General features: G+C 45.7%; 4 non-coding genes and 1 pseudogene across 4 annotated transcripts; all 5 read right to left on the bottom strand.

The window, feature by feature from the left end:
- Window positions 1-6,259: 6,259 nt before the first annotated feature.
- Window positions 6,260-6,333, bottom strand: Trnat-ugu (transfer RNA threonine (anticodon UGU)). The gene has a single exon. It is a non-coding gene; the product is annotated as a tRNA-Thr (tRNA).
- Window positions 6,334-6,589: 256 nt separating this feature from the next.
- On the bottom strand, window positions 6,590-6,663 carry Trnat-ugu (transfer RNA threonine (anticodon UGU)). Its single transcript has one exon. It is a non-coding gene; the product is annotated as a tRNA-Thr (tRNA).
- A 256-nt stretch (window positions 6,664-6,919) lies between these two features.
- Trnat-ugu (transfer RNA threonine (anticodon UGU)) lies at window positions 6,920-6,993 on the bottom strand. Its single transcript has one exon. It is a non-coding gene; the product is annotated as a tRNA-Thr (tRNA).
- A 256-nt stretch (window positions 6,994-7,249) lies between these two features.
- Trnat-ugu (transfer RNA threonine (anticodon UGU)) lies at window positions 7,250-7,323 on the bottom strand. The gene has a single exon. It is a non-coding gene; the product is annotated as a tRNA-Thr (tRNA).
- A 4,243-nt stretch (window positions 7,324-11,566) lies between these two features.
- Window positions 11,567-11,684, bottom strand: LOC126320084 (5S ribosomal RNA; annotated as a pseudogene).
- Window positions 11,685-13,569: the final 1,885 nt, after the last annotated feature.

The raw sequence follows: 13,569 nt of genomic DNA, 5'->3' as shown, positions 1-13,569 counted from the left end.
CAATGGAGCAGTACCGGTACAGTATTTCCTGGTCACTGGATTAGGAGGTCCTATTTCAAGGCCTGCGAGGTCACCTGACCTGAATCCTCTCGATTATGTCCTATATGGATATCTAAAATCACTTGTGTATGAGACCCTACTGAAATTATGGAAACTTCGATGGGACCAACTCCAGAGCTCATTGGTCCCCCCCCCCCCCCCCCCACACACACACACACACACACACACACACACGCACACACACACACACGCACACGCACACACACACACACGCACACGCACACGCACACGCACACACACACGCCCGAGGGAGGACTCGAGCCGGCCGGTGTGACCGAGCGGTTTTGGGCGCTGCAGTCCGTAACCGCGCGACCGCCACGGTCGCAGGTTCGAATCCTGCCTCGTGCATGCATGCATGTGTGAGATGTCCATTGGTTAGTTAAGTTTAAGTAGTCTATGGGACTGATGACCACAGCAGTTAAATCTCATAGTGCTCAGAACCATTTGAACCATTTTGGAGGACTCTAACCTCGGACGGGGGAGCCGAGCCGCACAGACCGTGACAAGGCGCCTCGGACCGCGCAGCATAAATATTGGAAACCGTGCAGAAACTGCCTTAACTGTACCACTGCACCAGTAATAATAGTAAAAGAAGTTGTCGGTTACAGGTATAAATGAGAAAAAGTGTAAAAGCAGAGTTTTCCAATGGGCAGGAACTTTGCGGCGCGCGAACAGAACACAACTGAACTGCATTTTTCTGTTGTCAGAATGAAAAACACGTTGCTCGTTAGCGATAGTGGAACCGGAAGCGAATCAACTATAGAGTCCACACGTGCTGTTTCGGAAGTTCGTTGTATGAAAGCAGTTTCCTTATGATTGTAATTAATGATTATTAATAATCTGCAAGGAATTCAGTGATAAATAACCCTTTTAGAAGTCTGCAGCACAAAGAAAGTCAGCTACACACAAGTAAAAAGCATTCAGAGATTCTGGTGAGTTTTACATAGCTTATACTGTATGCGACCGTATACAAAACATTTTTGTTCCGTGTTACTTGTTGCATTAGGTCATTTAATGAAAGTGCTTCCACTTGTACACGATTTCTCATAAATGCACAGGTAAGTGACTTGAGTAACTTCTCTCAGGCTGCGCTCAGAGTGGCCCCGACAACTGTCGCCAGATAACATCGGCCGGCACCTTGGTAACTAAGCGTCCGATCTCCTTCGTCAGTGTTGAAGGAGATTAGGTTACAATATATTCTATATATGTAGTAGCCCCCCCCCCCCAACCATGGACCTTGCCGTTGGTGGGGAGGCTTCTGTGCCTCAACGATACAGACAGCTGTACCGTAGGTACAACCACAACGGAGGGGTATCAGTTGAGAGGCCAGACAAACGTGTGGTTCCTGAAGAGGGGCAGCAGCCTTTTCAGTAGTTGCAGGGGCAACAGTCTGGATGATTCACTGATCTGGCCTTGCAACATTAACCAAAACGGCCTTGCTGTGCTGGTACTGCGAACGGCTGAAAGCAAGGGGAAACTACAGCCGTAATTTTTCCCGAGGACATGCAGCCTTACTGTATGATTAAATGATGATGGCATCCTCTTGGGTAAAATATTCCGGAGGTAAAATAGTCCCCCATTCGGATCTCCGGGCGGGGACTACTCAGGAGGATGTCGTTATCAGGAGAAAGAAAACTGGCATTCTACGGATCGGAGCGTGGAATGTCAGATCCCTTAATCGGGCAGGTAGGTTAGAAAATTTAAAAAGGGAAATGGATAGGTTAAAGTTAGATATAGTGGGAATTAGTGAGGTTCGGTGGCAGGAGGGACAAGACTTCTGGTCAGGTGACTACAGGGTTATAAACACAAAATCAAATAGGGGTAATGCAGGAGTAGGTTTAATAATGAATAGGAAAATAGGAGTGTGGGTAAGCTACTACAAACAGCATAGTGAACGCATTATTGTGGCCAAGATAGACACGAAGCCCACACCTACTACAGTAGTACAAGTTTATATACCAACTAGCTCTGCAGATGACGAAGAAATTGAAGAAATGTATGATGGAAATATAAGAAATTATTCAGATGGTGAAGGGAGACGAAAATTTAATAGTCATGGGTGACTGGAATTCGGTAGTAGGAAAAGGGAGAGAAGGAAACATAGTAGGTAAATATGGACTGGGGCAAAGAAATGAAAGAGGAAGACGCCTGGTAGAATTTTCCACAGAGCACAACTTAGTCATAGCTAAAAATTAATTTAAGAATCATGAAAGAATGTTGTATACATGGAAGAACCCTGGAGATACTAAAAGGTATTAGGTTATATAATGGTAAGACAGAGATTTAGGAACCGGGTTTTAAATTGTAAGACATTGCCAGGGACAGATGAGGACTCTGACCACAATCTGTTGGTTATGAGCTGTAGATTAAAACAGAAGAAACTGCAAAAAGGTGGGAATTTAAGGAGATGGGACCTGGATAAACTGAAAGAACCAGAGGTTGTACAGAGTTTCAGGAAGAGCATAAGGGAACAATTGTTAGGAATGGGGGAAAGATATACAGTAGAAGAAGAACGGGTAGCTTTGAGGGATGAGGTAGTGAAGGCAGCAGAGGCTCAAGTACGTAAAAAGACGAGGGCTAGTAGAAATCCTTGGGTAACAGAAGAAACACTGAATTTAATTGATGAAAGGAGAAAATATAAAAATGCAATAAATGAAGCAGGCAAAAAGGAATACAAACGTCTCAAAAATGAGATCGACAGGAAGTGCAAAATGGCTAAGCAGGGATGGGTAGAGGACAAATGTAAGGATTTAGAGGCTTATCTCAGTAGGGGTAAGATAGATACTGCCTACAGGAAAACTAAAGAGACCTTTGGAGATAAAGAGAACCACTTGTATGAACATCAAGAGCTCAGACGGAAACACAGTTCTGAGCAAAGAAGGGAAAGCAGAAAGGTGGAAGGAGTATATAGAGGGTCTATACAAGGGCGATGTACTTGAGGACAATATTATGGAAATGGAAGAGGATGTAGATGAAGACGAAATGGGAGATACGATACTGCATGAAGAGTTTGACAGAGCACTGAAAGACCTGAGTCGAAACAAGGCCCCCGGAGTAGACAACATTCCATTGGAACTACTCACGGCCTTGGGAGAGCCAGTCCTGACAAAACTCCACGATCTGGTGAGCAAGATTTGTGAGACAGGCGAAATACCCTCAGACTTAAAGAAGAATATAACAATTCCAATCCCAAAGAAAGTAGGTGTTGACAGACGTGAAAGTTACCGATCTATCAGTTTAATAAACCATAGCTGCAAAATACTAACACGAATTCTTTACAGACGAATGGAAAAACTTGTAGAAGCCTACCTCGGGGAAGATCAGTTTGGATTCCGCAGAAATGTTGGAACACGTGAGGCAATACTGTCCTTACGACTTATCTTAGAAGAAAGATTCAGGAAAGGCAAACCTACGTTTCTAGCATTTGTAGACTTAGAGAAAGCTTTTGACAATGTTGACTGGAATACTCTTTTTCAAATTCTAAAGGTGGCAGGGGTAAAATAAAGGGAGCGAAAGGCTATTTACAATTTGTACAGAAACAAGATGGCAGTAATGAGTTGAGGTGCATGGAAGGGAAGCAGTGGTTGGGAAGGGAGTGAGACAGGGTTGTAGCCTCTTCCCGATGTTATTCAATCTGTATATTGAGGAAGCAGTAAAGGAAACGAAAGAAAAATTCGGAGTAGGTATTAAAATCCACGGAGAAGTAATAAAAACTGAGGTTCGCCGATGACATTGTAATTCTGTCAAGAGACAGAATAGGACTTGGAAGAGCAGTTGAATGGAATGGATAGCGTCTTGAAAGGATATAAGATGAACATCAACAAAAGCAAAACGAGGATAATGGAATGTAGTCGAATTAACTCGGGTGATGCTGAGGGAATTAGATTAGGAAATGAGACACTTAAAGTAGTAAAGGAGTTTTGCTATTTGCGGAGCAAAATAACTGATGATGGTCGAAGTAGAGAGGATATAAAATGTATACTGGCAATGGTAAAGAAAGTGTTTCTGAAGAAGAGAAATTTGTTAACATCGAGTATAGATTTAAATGTCAGGAAGTCATTTCTGAAAGTATTTGTATGGAAGTGAAACGTGGACGTTAAATAGTTTGGACAAAAAGAGAATAGAAGGTTTCGAAATGTGGTGCTACAGAAGAATGCTGTAGATTAGAGGGGTAGATCACATAATTAATGAGGTACTAAATAGGATTGGGGAGAAGAGGAGTTTGTGGCACAACTTGACCAGGAGGTGGTATCGGTTGGTAGGACATGTCTGAGGCATCAAGGGATCACCAATTTAATATTGAAGGGCAGCGAGGAGGGTAAAAACCGTAGAGGGAGACCAAGAGATGAACACAGTAAGCAGATTGAGAAGGATGTAGGGTGCAGTACGTACTGGGAGATGAAGAAGCTTGCACAGGATAGAGTAGCATGGAAAGCTGCATCAAACCAGTCTCAGGACTGAAGACGACAACAACAACATATGTAGTAGCTTAGATTTTAACCTATTGGGATGGGTTGCATACCACGACGCCTGTGTCCTTGGATACGAGTGCTGCGTAGCGGCTACTGCTGTTACAGAGACGCCGAATGCATGCGAATGAGCTGTCCTGTCTCGTATGGAACGTGGCGAGAACTATGCACTCTATTCTGTTATCGGAATAGCCAGACAAGTTTTACGAATAATTCGTGGTGGCCTAGAAAAGCGAGTTATAAAAACTGTTTCGCTGTACTTAAAGTTGCGCAGACGTGTCAATTAACCTTGAGTGATAGTGATTTTGCACTAGAGTGAAGGACAAGCACACAGCGTAGCCATAGGATACTCTGTAAAGCTAGCACTTAAAAGTGGAAATACAATCCGCACGCCACATTAGAGGAGCACTTCATATTGACAGAATCACTGACGAACTCAGATGTAGAGTCCCATAGTGCTCAGAGCCGTTTGAACCATTTTCTTGTGATTTATATTTTTATCATTTTCAGCAACTTCGTTTGAAGAATGCTGTTGTGAAGAAATAGCACTGCAGTTTAGTTAAAAACTGGTTCTAGCTCAGTTGGTGTGCCATTTCTTCACATCGATAGTCTTGTTGTTCCATTCACACTGCCACGCCCCAGACCAATCGAACCATTTCTTCGTGCCACCTACACTTGCTTTATACAGTCAGACACTGGGCATGATGAAAGATCAGAAAGTATAACGACTCCTTCACACAATGAAAGTAAAATTGCCCCCATACAACTTCAAAAGAACTTCAAAAATTTTCCCAAAATTGTGAAATATATATAATATAAAATAAAAATATCGGCACTCCATATTGCCGTTTTGATATCGATGTGCCGATATATCTGAGGAGTAATTAGTGCCGTTATGTATCGATTTCTGTAGGTAAAAATATCGATACGTATTTATTTTATTAAAGGCGTCAGTGGACCGTGCGTGCAGCTTCTGTACGGCCCGCCTACAGCGCACACGGACTGCCCCAGGCGGCGTCGTATTTGGGGCACGTTGCGCCGACACGTCGCTGACGTCACTGGCCGACACCTGCCGTGACGTCACGCCGGATGTCTGCGTTGGCTGGACGCGGCGCAATTCATCCGTGCTGTACAGTTCCAGCAGGGCAGACGGAGCCAACTGCAGTCATACAACTACACACTGATGTGACAGGTCATCGGCTACAGATATCTAAGAGAGCTGTTCAACAAGTGAGGCGACTTTCCAAATTGTGCGGGCAACGAACATTCTCTATCGATCTTTTTGTGTTGTACACGTGTCTCCAACGTATGTTCGCAGTTCCAAGTGTACAGCAAGCTTCGTTTGTTTTTTGATAGACAGAAATATTAGAAGTGTTTTAGTGTGCTCGGCAATTTCTGAATGTTACAAGAAATGGAGCAATGAATTTGCATCAAATTTTGTGTGAAAAATGGAATCAGGAGCTCTAAAACACTCAAAACGTTGACAGTGACTTACGGTTGCTGTGCTCTAAGTAAAAAAAAAATTAAAAGTGGTACGAGCTCTTGCAAGATGGCCGATATGATGCCAATGACTGACTTCGCTCTGGGCGCCCCAGCACACGAAAAAAAAGGTCGAAGCTGTGAAGGAAATTGTTTTCGAAAATCGTCGAATTGCCGTAAGGGAATTACAATGAACACCCTGAGCTGCTTACAGGCGTTGACATACGTCAACGGGGTCAGATGAAAATGTGTGCCCCGACCGGGACTCGAACCCGGGACCTCCTGCTTACATGGCAGACGCTCTATCCATCTGAGCCACCGAGGACAGAGAGGGTAGCGCGACTTACGGTTGCTGTGCTCTAAGTAAAAAAAAATTAAAAGTGGTACGAGCTCTTGCAAGATGGCCGATATGATGCCAATGACTGACTTCGCTCTGGGCGCCCCAGCACACGAAAAAAAAGGTCGAAGCTGTGAAGGAAATTGTTTTCGAAAATCGTCGAATTGCCGTAAGGGAATTACAATGAACACCCTGAGCTGCTTACAGGCGTTGACATACGTCAACGGGGTCAGATGAAAATGTGTGCCCCGACCGGGACTCGAACCCGGGACCTCCTGCTTACATGGCAGACGCTCTATCCATCTGAGCCACCGAGGACAGAGAGGGTAGCGCGACTTACGGTTGCTGTGCTCTAAGTAAAAAAAAATTAAAAGTGGTACGAGCTCTTGCAAGATGGCCGATATGATGCCAATGACTGACTTCGCTCTGGGCGCCCCAGCACACGAAAAAAAAGGTCGAAGCTGTGAAGGAAATTGTTTTCGAAAATCGTCGAATTGCCGTAAGGGAATTACAATGAACACCCTGAGCTGCTTACAGGCGTTGACATACGTCAACGGGGTCAGATGAAAATGTGTGCCCCGACCGGGACTCGAACCCGGGACCTCCTGCTTACATGGCAGACGCTCTATCCATCTGAGCCACCGAGGACAGAGAGGGTAGCGCGACTTACGGTTGCTGTGCTCTAAGTAAAAAAAAATTAAAAGTGGTACGAGCTCTTGCAAGATGGCCGATATGATGCCAATGACTGACTTCGCTCTGGGCGCCCCAGCACACGAAAAAAAAGGTCGAAGCTGTGAAGGAAATTGTTTTCGAAAATCGTCGAATTGCCGTAAGGGAATTACAATGAACACCCTGAGCTGCTTACAGGCGTTGACATACGTCAACGGGGTCAGATGAAAATGTGTGCCCCGACCGGGACTCGAACCCGGGACCTCCTGCTTACATGGCAGACGCTCTATCCATCTGAGCCACCGAGGACAGAGAGGGTAGCGCGACTACAGGGATTTATCTCTGGCACGCCTCTCGCGAAACCCACACTCTCAACGTGTTGTCCCGCACTACATTCGTAGTGCCCCAGCCCATTATATTCATCACTCGCGGCGCGCTGCCGATTCCCGTAAGAGTTCGGGCACTGTTTGTGCATTCGCGCAGAAGAAGAAGAAGAAGAAAAAGAAGAAGAAGGAGGAGGAGGAGGAGGTTAAGTGGCCGGTGAGCCTTAACTAATACGTATATACACTCCTGGAAATTGAAATAAGAACACCGTGAATTCATGGTCCCAGGAAGGGGAAACTTTATTGACACATTCCTGGGGTCAGATACATCACATGATCACACTGACAGAACCACAGGCACATAGACACAGGCAACAGAGCATGCACAATGTGGAACTAGTACAGTGTATATCCACCTTTCGCAGCAATGCAGGCTGCTATTCTCCCATGGAGACGATCGTAGAGATGCTGGATGTAGTCCTGTGGAACGGCTTGCCATGCCATTTCCACCTGGCGCCTCAGTTGGACCAGCGTTCGTGCTGGACGTGCAGACCGTGTGAGACGACCCTTCATCCAGTCCCAAACATGCTCAATGGGGGACAGATCTGGAGATCTTGCTGGCCAGGGTAGTTCACTTACACCTTCTAGAGCACGTCGGGTGGCACGGGATACATGCGGACGTGCATTGTCCTGTTGGAACAGCAAGTTCCCTTGCCGGTCTAGGAATGGTAGAACGATGGGTTCGATGACGGTTTGGATGTACCGTGCACTATTCAGTGTTCCCTCGACGATCACCAGAGGTGTACGGCCAGTGTAGGAGATCGCTCCCCACACCACGATGCCGGGTGTTGGCCCTGTGTGCCTCGGTCGTATGCAGTCCTGATTGTGGCGCTCACCTGCATGGCGCCAAACACGCATACGACCATCATTCGCACCGAGGCAGAAGCGACTCTCATCGCTGAAGACGACACGTCTCCATTCGTCCCTCCATTCACGCCTGTCGCGACACCACTGGAGGCGGGCTGCACGATGTTGGGGCGTGAGCGGAAGACGGCCTAACGGTGTGCGGGACCGTAGCCCAGCTTCATGGAGACGGTTGCGAATGGTCCTCGCCGATACCCCAGGAGCAACAGTGTCCCTAATTTGCTGGGAAGTGGCGGTGCGGTTCCCTACGGCACTGCGTAGGATCCTACGGTCTCGGCGTGCATCCGTGCGTCGCTGCGGTCCGGTCCCAGGTCGACGGGCACGTGCACCTTCCGCCGACCACTGGCGACAACATCGATGTACTGTGGAGACCTCACGCCCCACGTGTTGAGCAATTCGGCGGTACGTCCACCCGGCCTCCCGCATGCCCACTATACGCCCTCGCTCAAAGTCCGTCAACTGCACATACGGTTCACGTCCACGCTGTTGCGGCATGCTACCAGTGTTAAAGACTGCGATGGAGCTCCGTATGCCACGGCAAACTGGCTGACACTGACGGCGGCGGTGCACAAATGCTGCGCAGCTAGCGCCATTCGACGGCCAACACCGCGGTTCCTGGTGTGTCCGCTGTGCCGTGCGTGTGAACATTGCTTGTACAGCCCTCTCGCAGTGTCCGGAGCAAGTATGGTGGGTCTGACACACCGGTGTCAATGTGTTTTTTCCATTTGCAGGAGTGTATATAAAGATGGTATCTATTCTTTCGGACATGTCCATATTGGCATCCAGTGACGCCTGTGGGCTCAGGATGACACGACGACCGGTCGGTACCGTTGGGCCTTCCAAGAGCTTTTCGGACGGAGTTCGGTTTCTTTTAGTTGGACCTCAGCCTACACAGCGTGTATTGTTTACAGTTTTGTTGGAGTTACAAACAGTGAGCAAAGACACTTGTACACAAAACCTGAATAAGAAAGCTAGGAAAGTAAGTCAAAACATTGTGTGAAGACAAATTGACAAGAGCAAACCTGCCGCAAATCTAAAATTTGCAAATAATAAATTTCACAAAGAAGCCTGGAGGGTCACAAGCTCAACTGCCTGTCGCAAACACAGCGGTAGACTCATGCTTTCGGACATGTCCGAAAGAACATCTTAGTATATATACCGTAAGGGAAGTTACGGAGGATGTTGCCATATCGGTCGGCTCGTGTCATGAAATATTTTTTTTCTGATGTTTTGGTCACGAGACGTGAGTTAGCGAAGTTTGGTCCAAAACAACTCAGTTTTGATCAGAAGAACCGTCGCACGAGCATCGCCCCTGAGTTCTTAGTGACGTGAGTGGTGATCCTGATTTGCTCAAAAGGGACATAACTAGTGACGAAACACGGGTTTACGGTTATGACGTCGAAATCAAAGCCCCCAATCGTGCCAATGAAAGCATTCCAGAGAGCAGGCGGGAATAAGCACGCCAAGTTCGATCAAAAGTCAAAGTTTTGCTCACGGTTGTTTCTTTCTAAATTACCATGGGGTAGTGCGTCATGAATTTTTGCCTCAAGGTTTGTACGGTCAGTGAATACCACCTTGTCGTTAAGTACCGTTTGCGTGAAGCAATAGCCTTTTGCGTCACGGGAATACGCCTTGCTCATTCAGTTTCTTGTGAGAGATTTGTTGGCCAAAAAGAACACGATATAATTATGCCTCAGCCGCCAGATTTGGCCACCTGCGACTTTTTCCTGTTCCCAAAGGACCTTTGCAAGGATGACGATTTTCAGCGATTGAGTAAATAGAAACTGCATCGTCGGAAATACATAAAGACTGTATCAAAAAGTGCGTATGGAAAGAGCGTCGAAGATTGAATGAAGCGTTGGCACAAGTGTATTGTATCTGAGGGGGATCACTTTGAAGGGGACAACATGAATATTGATGAATAACTAAATATTTTTTCATAAAAATATCGTGTCACCTTACTTTTGGAACACACCTCGTACATGCACACGTTGCGTTAATACCGCGTACAAAAGGTATAAAAACGCAGTTCACTAGCGGTCATTTGTACACAGGCGATTTCATGTGTAAAGGTGTCCGACTGGAATTTAAATTTTAGATGCGGAATCTTAGTTGGAGCTGGACTCGTGATATTCCATTTAGGATGTCGTTAGGGAATCCAGTATTCAGAGATCCACAGTGCCAAGAGTGCAGCGACAGTACAAAATTTCAGGCATTACTTCTCACCACAGACAACGCATTGGTCGGCGGATTCCACTTAACGACCGAGAGCAGCGGCGTTTGCGTATAGTTGTCAGTGATAATAGACAAGCAACATTGCGTGAAATAAACGGTGATCTGCCTGTTTCGATGATTTCTCTTCTGTGACATGCAGTGGTAACTGTACAGGATGCAATCATAGTCAGCTGTAGAGGGCATGTCTGGAGAAACTTGTTCTCTCTTGATAGACGCAGTCATCAAGCCTGGAGCCACTGTGTCATTGTGCCAGCTGACGTCCCTTTGGGCTCACGTGCTAATCTGTTACACACAGAATATTCCATTTCTTAGATGCGTCGTGCAGCAAGAATAGCAGCTTACGGGCATTAGGTGTTTCGCGTAGTAGCTCCTCTATTAGCGCGGCACGGTGCCGTGCTGCGAGGCCGATTTGTCTGCATTGACTATGAAATGAGAGGGGTCAAGTGGCTGAAATTGGCAGGCTGGCGGCTGTTCGCTTTGCTGACTGTTGAGTTGACCCCAGCGTATTCTCAACACAGAGTGCGGTCCTGTCACGGTCGCCAAAGCATTAGCAGTTCTCCTTAATGACCACGCTGTGTTCTGACATTACGTTCACCTTGAGCATCAGTCTACCGCTGTATTTGCGACAGGCAGTTGAGCTTGTGACCCTCCAGGCTTCTTTGTGAAATTTATTATTTGCACGTTTTACATTTGCGGCAGCTTTGCTGTTGTCAATTTGTCTTCACACAATGTTTTGACTTACTTTCCTAGCTTTCTTATTCAGGTTTTGTGTACAGATGTCTTTGCTCACTGTTTGTAACACCAACAAAACTGTAAATAATACACGCTGTGTAGGCTGAGGTCCAACTAAAAGAAACCGAACTCCGTCCGAACAGCTCTTGGAAGCCGCAACGGTACCGACCGGTCGTCGTGTCATCCTGAGCCCACAGGCGTCACTGGATTCGGATATGGAGGGGCACGTGGTCGGAACACCGCTCTCTCGGCCGTATGTTATTTTACGGGACTGGAGCCGCTATGTCTCAATCAAGTAACTCCTCAGTTTGCCTCACAAGGGCTGAGTGCACCCCGCTTGCCACCAGCGCTCGGCAGACCGGATGGTCACCCATCCAAATGCTAGCCCAGTCCGACAGCGCTTAACTTCGGTAATCTGACGGGAACCTGTGTTACCACTGTGGCAAGGCCGTTGGCTTTGAGGACCTATGCTGTGTGTGTTATTCAGTTTTGTTGGTGGTACTTGGCAAAGTGTGAAGCACCAACAATACCTGATCAGATGTTAGTCAAACTTCATACCCATATATACCAACGACAGATAAATGACTGCAGTTGTAATCTGTGACAAGTAGAACACCGGAGCACATTATTGTTGTTCATGTTTAGTTTTTCTGACAGACCTGGAAGGATGTGTGAACAGTGGCAGAGGGTGAGTGATCACAGTGGACATAGGCACTGTGCACTCACGTCGTACAGTCTCCATCATCACCAATCGGAGTTCAAGAAGTGCCTCATTGAGGGTCTTCATTTGGCCTTATGGGCGAATCGTGCAACTTCCAGATTTGGGAGGTATTCAGATGTGACTGGTCCGATGTTGGGCTGCAAAGGAATGAGAGCAGGAATGCTCGTAGTTTCCAGTGGATCACATCTGACCGCTGCAAGGTAGGATCGTCATATTGTGTATCTATTCACATGTGCCCCTGCCATCGGAGAATAAATAATAGAATCCCTGGAACATTGTATATCATCCCGCACCAATAGTCATTAGATCACTTCAGGCCAATGCCAAGATAGTTTCTTTGAAAGGACACAGCTGATTTCCTTCCCCATCCTTGCCGAATCTGATGGGGTCGATTACGTCGCGGTTTGGTACCCTCCTTCAAATCAACCAAGCAACCAATCAACCAGTACGGACCAGCATTAGCTGTAGCTGTGTAGGCTCTCGTTAACAGAACCCCACACCACAAACTGCTGTGTCTGGAGTGGTGTCATAACTGGGAAACATGGACTCCTGATGAATGTCGTCACATTGTGTTCAGTGATGAATAGTGATTCTGATCTACGCTGGATGGTTAATGTCGGCAATACGGTGGTGACCGAGGGAGAGGAACCATTCTTCCAATGTTTTGGACAGATGTAGGGTTGTTACTCATTGCATCATGGTGTGGGGAGCTATTGGGGACTTTAGGTTACCACTGTATAACATTTCGGCTCCTCAACACCAAATTAAAACGTTCCACTTCAATTTGTTTGCACTCATAGCGATCCCAGCTTCCTCAACCAAATTAAAACGTTGCATTAGGAGGTGTCTGCTTCGTGCAAAAGGTCTTGAGTTCATATTGACGACAACAAGTAATTCTTCATTACAGACGTTTATTTACAAAACAGAAACTGACAGACTTCAGACTCAACAACTGACTCTCAGATCTAAGCGCACTGCATATCCGAACTGGCAACTGACAACTCCTAGGTGTATTAATATCTTTCCAAACAATGAGAGTCTTTGACAATGTTTTGTTTACAATATGATAGCAATTCACGACTTAAAACCAAATCAGACATTACAAAACTTTAGCACAGATTAAAGCAAGTAAAAGGATCAGTACATATAAATTCTTACAAGCATAATTTCCAAATAGATTTTATAACATTTTTCTACCAGCTTCTGGATAACCTTCACCAGATTTGTGCCGATGTTTCCAGAAATATCTTGACATTTGATTCTGGATATTTCTTGAGTGATTTAGAACAACTATTTATATGTAAAATGATTTAAATCGTGTTTCAAAACGTAAATAAATCTCTTTAGCAGTATTTCTTGATACAAATCGTCTTTCGAAATTAGGTTATGAAACAGTTTTCACAAGTTTTCGTATTTTTTCGATCAATAATATAGAATTTCTCCATAGAAAGTTCCAGAAGTGTGCATTAAACGTTCATTTACAGACTTTCTCTTTAGCTGGTGAGTTTTTAAAAGTATCTTGTCCATATTATACGAAATAATTTAGCTCAAAACTGATAATTTATACAATTAATCAGAGCTACAGCAAACAGTGAGTCTTTCTTTTACAAAATGAAATAT

This window comes from Schistocerca gregaria, unplaced genomic scaffold, assembly GCF_023897955.1.
Source record: "Schistocerca gregaria isolate iqSchGreg1 unplaced genomic scaffold, iqSchGreg1.2 ptg000701l, whole genome shotgun sequence".
NCBI lineage: Eukaryota > Metazoa > Arthropoda > Insecta > Orthoptera > Acrididae > Schistocerca > Schistocerca gregaria.
Note: the sequence above shows the minus strand (reverse complement) of the source record. Positions and strands in the feature narration are given on the sequence as shown.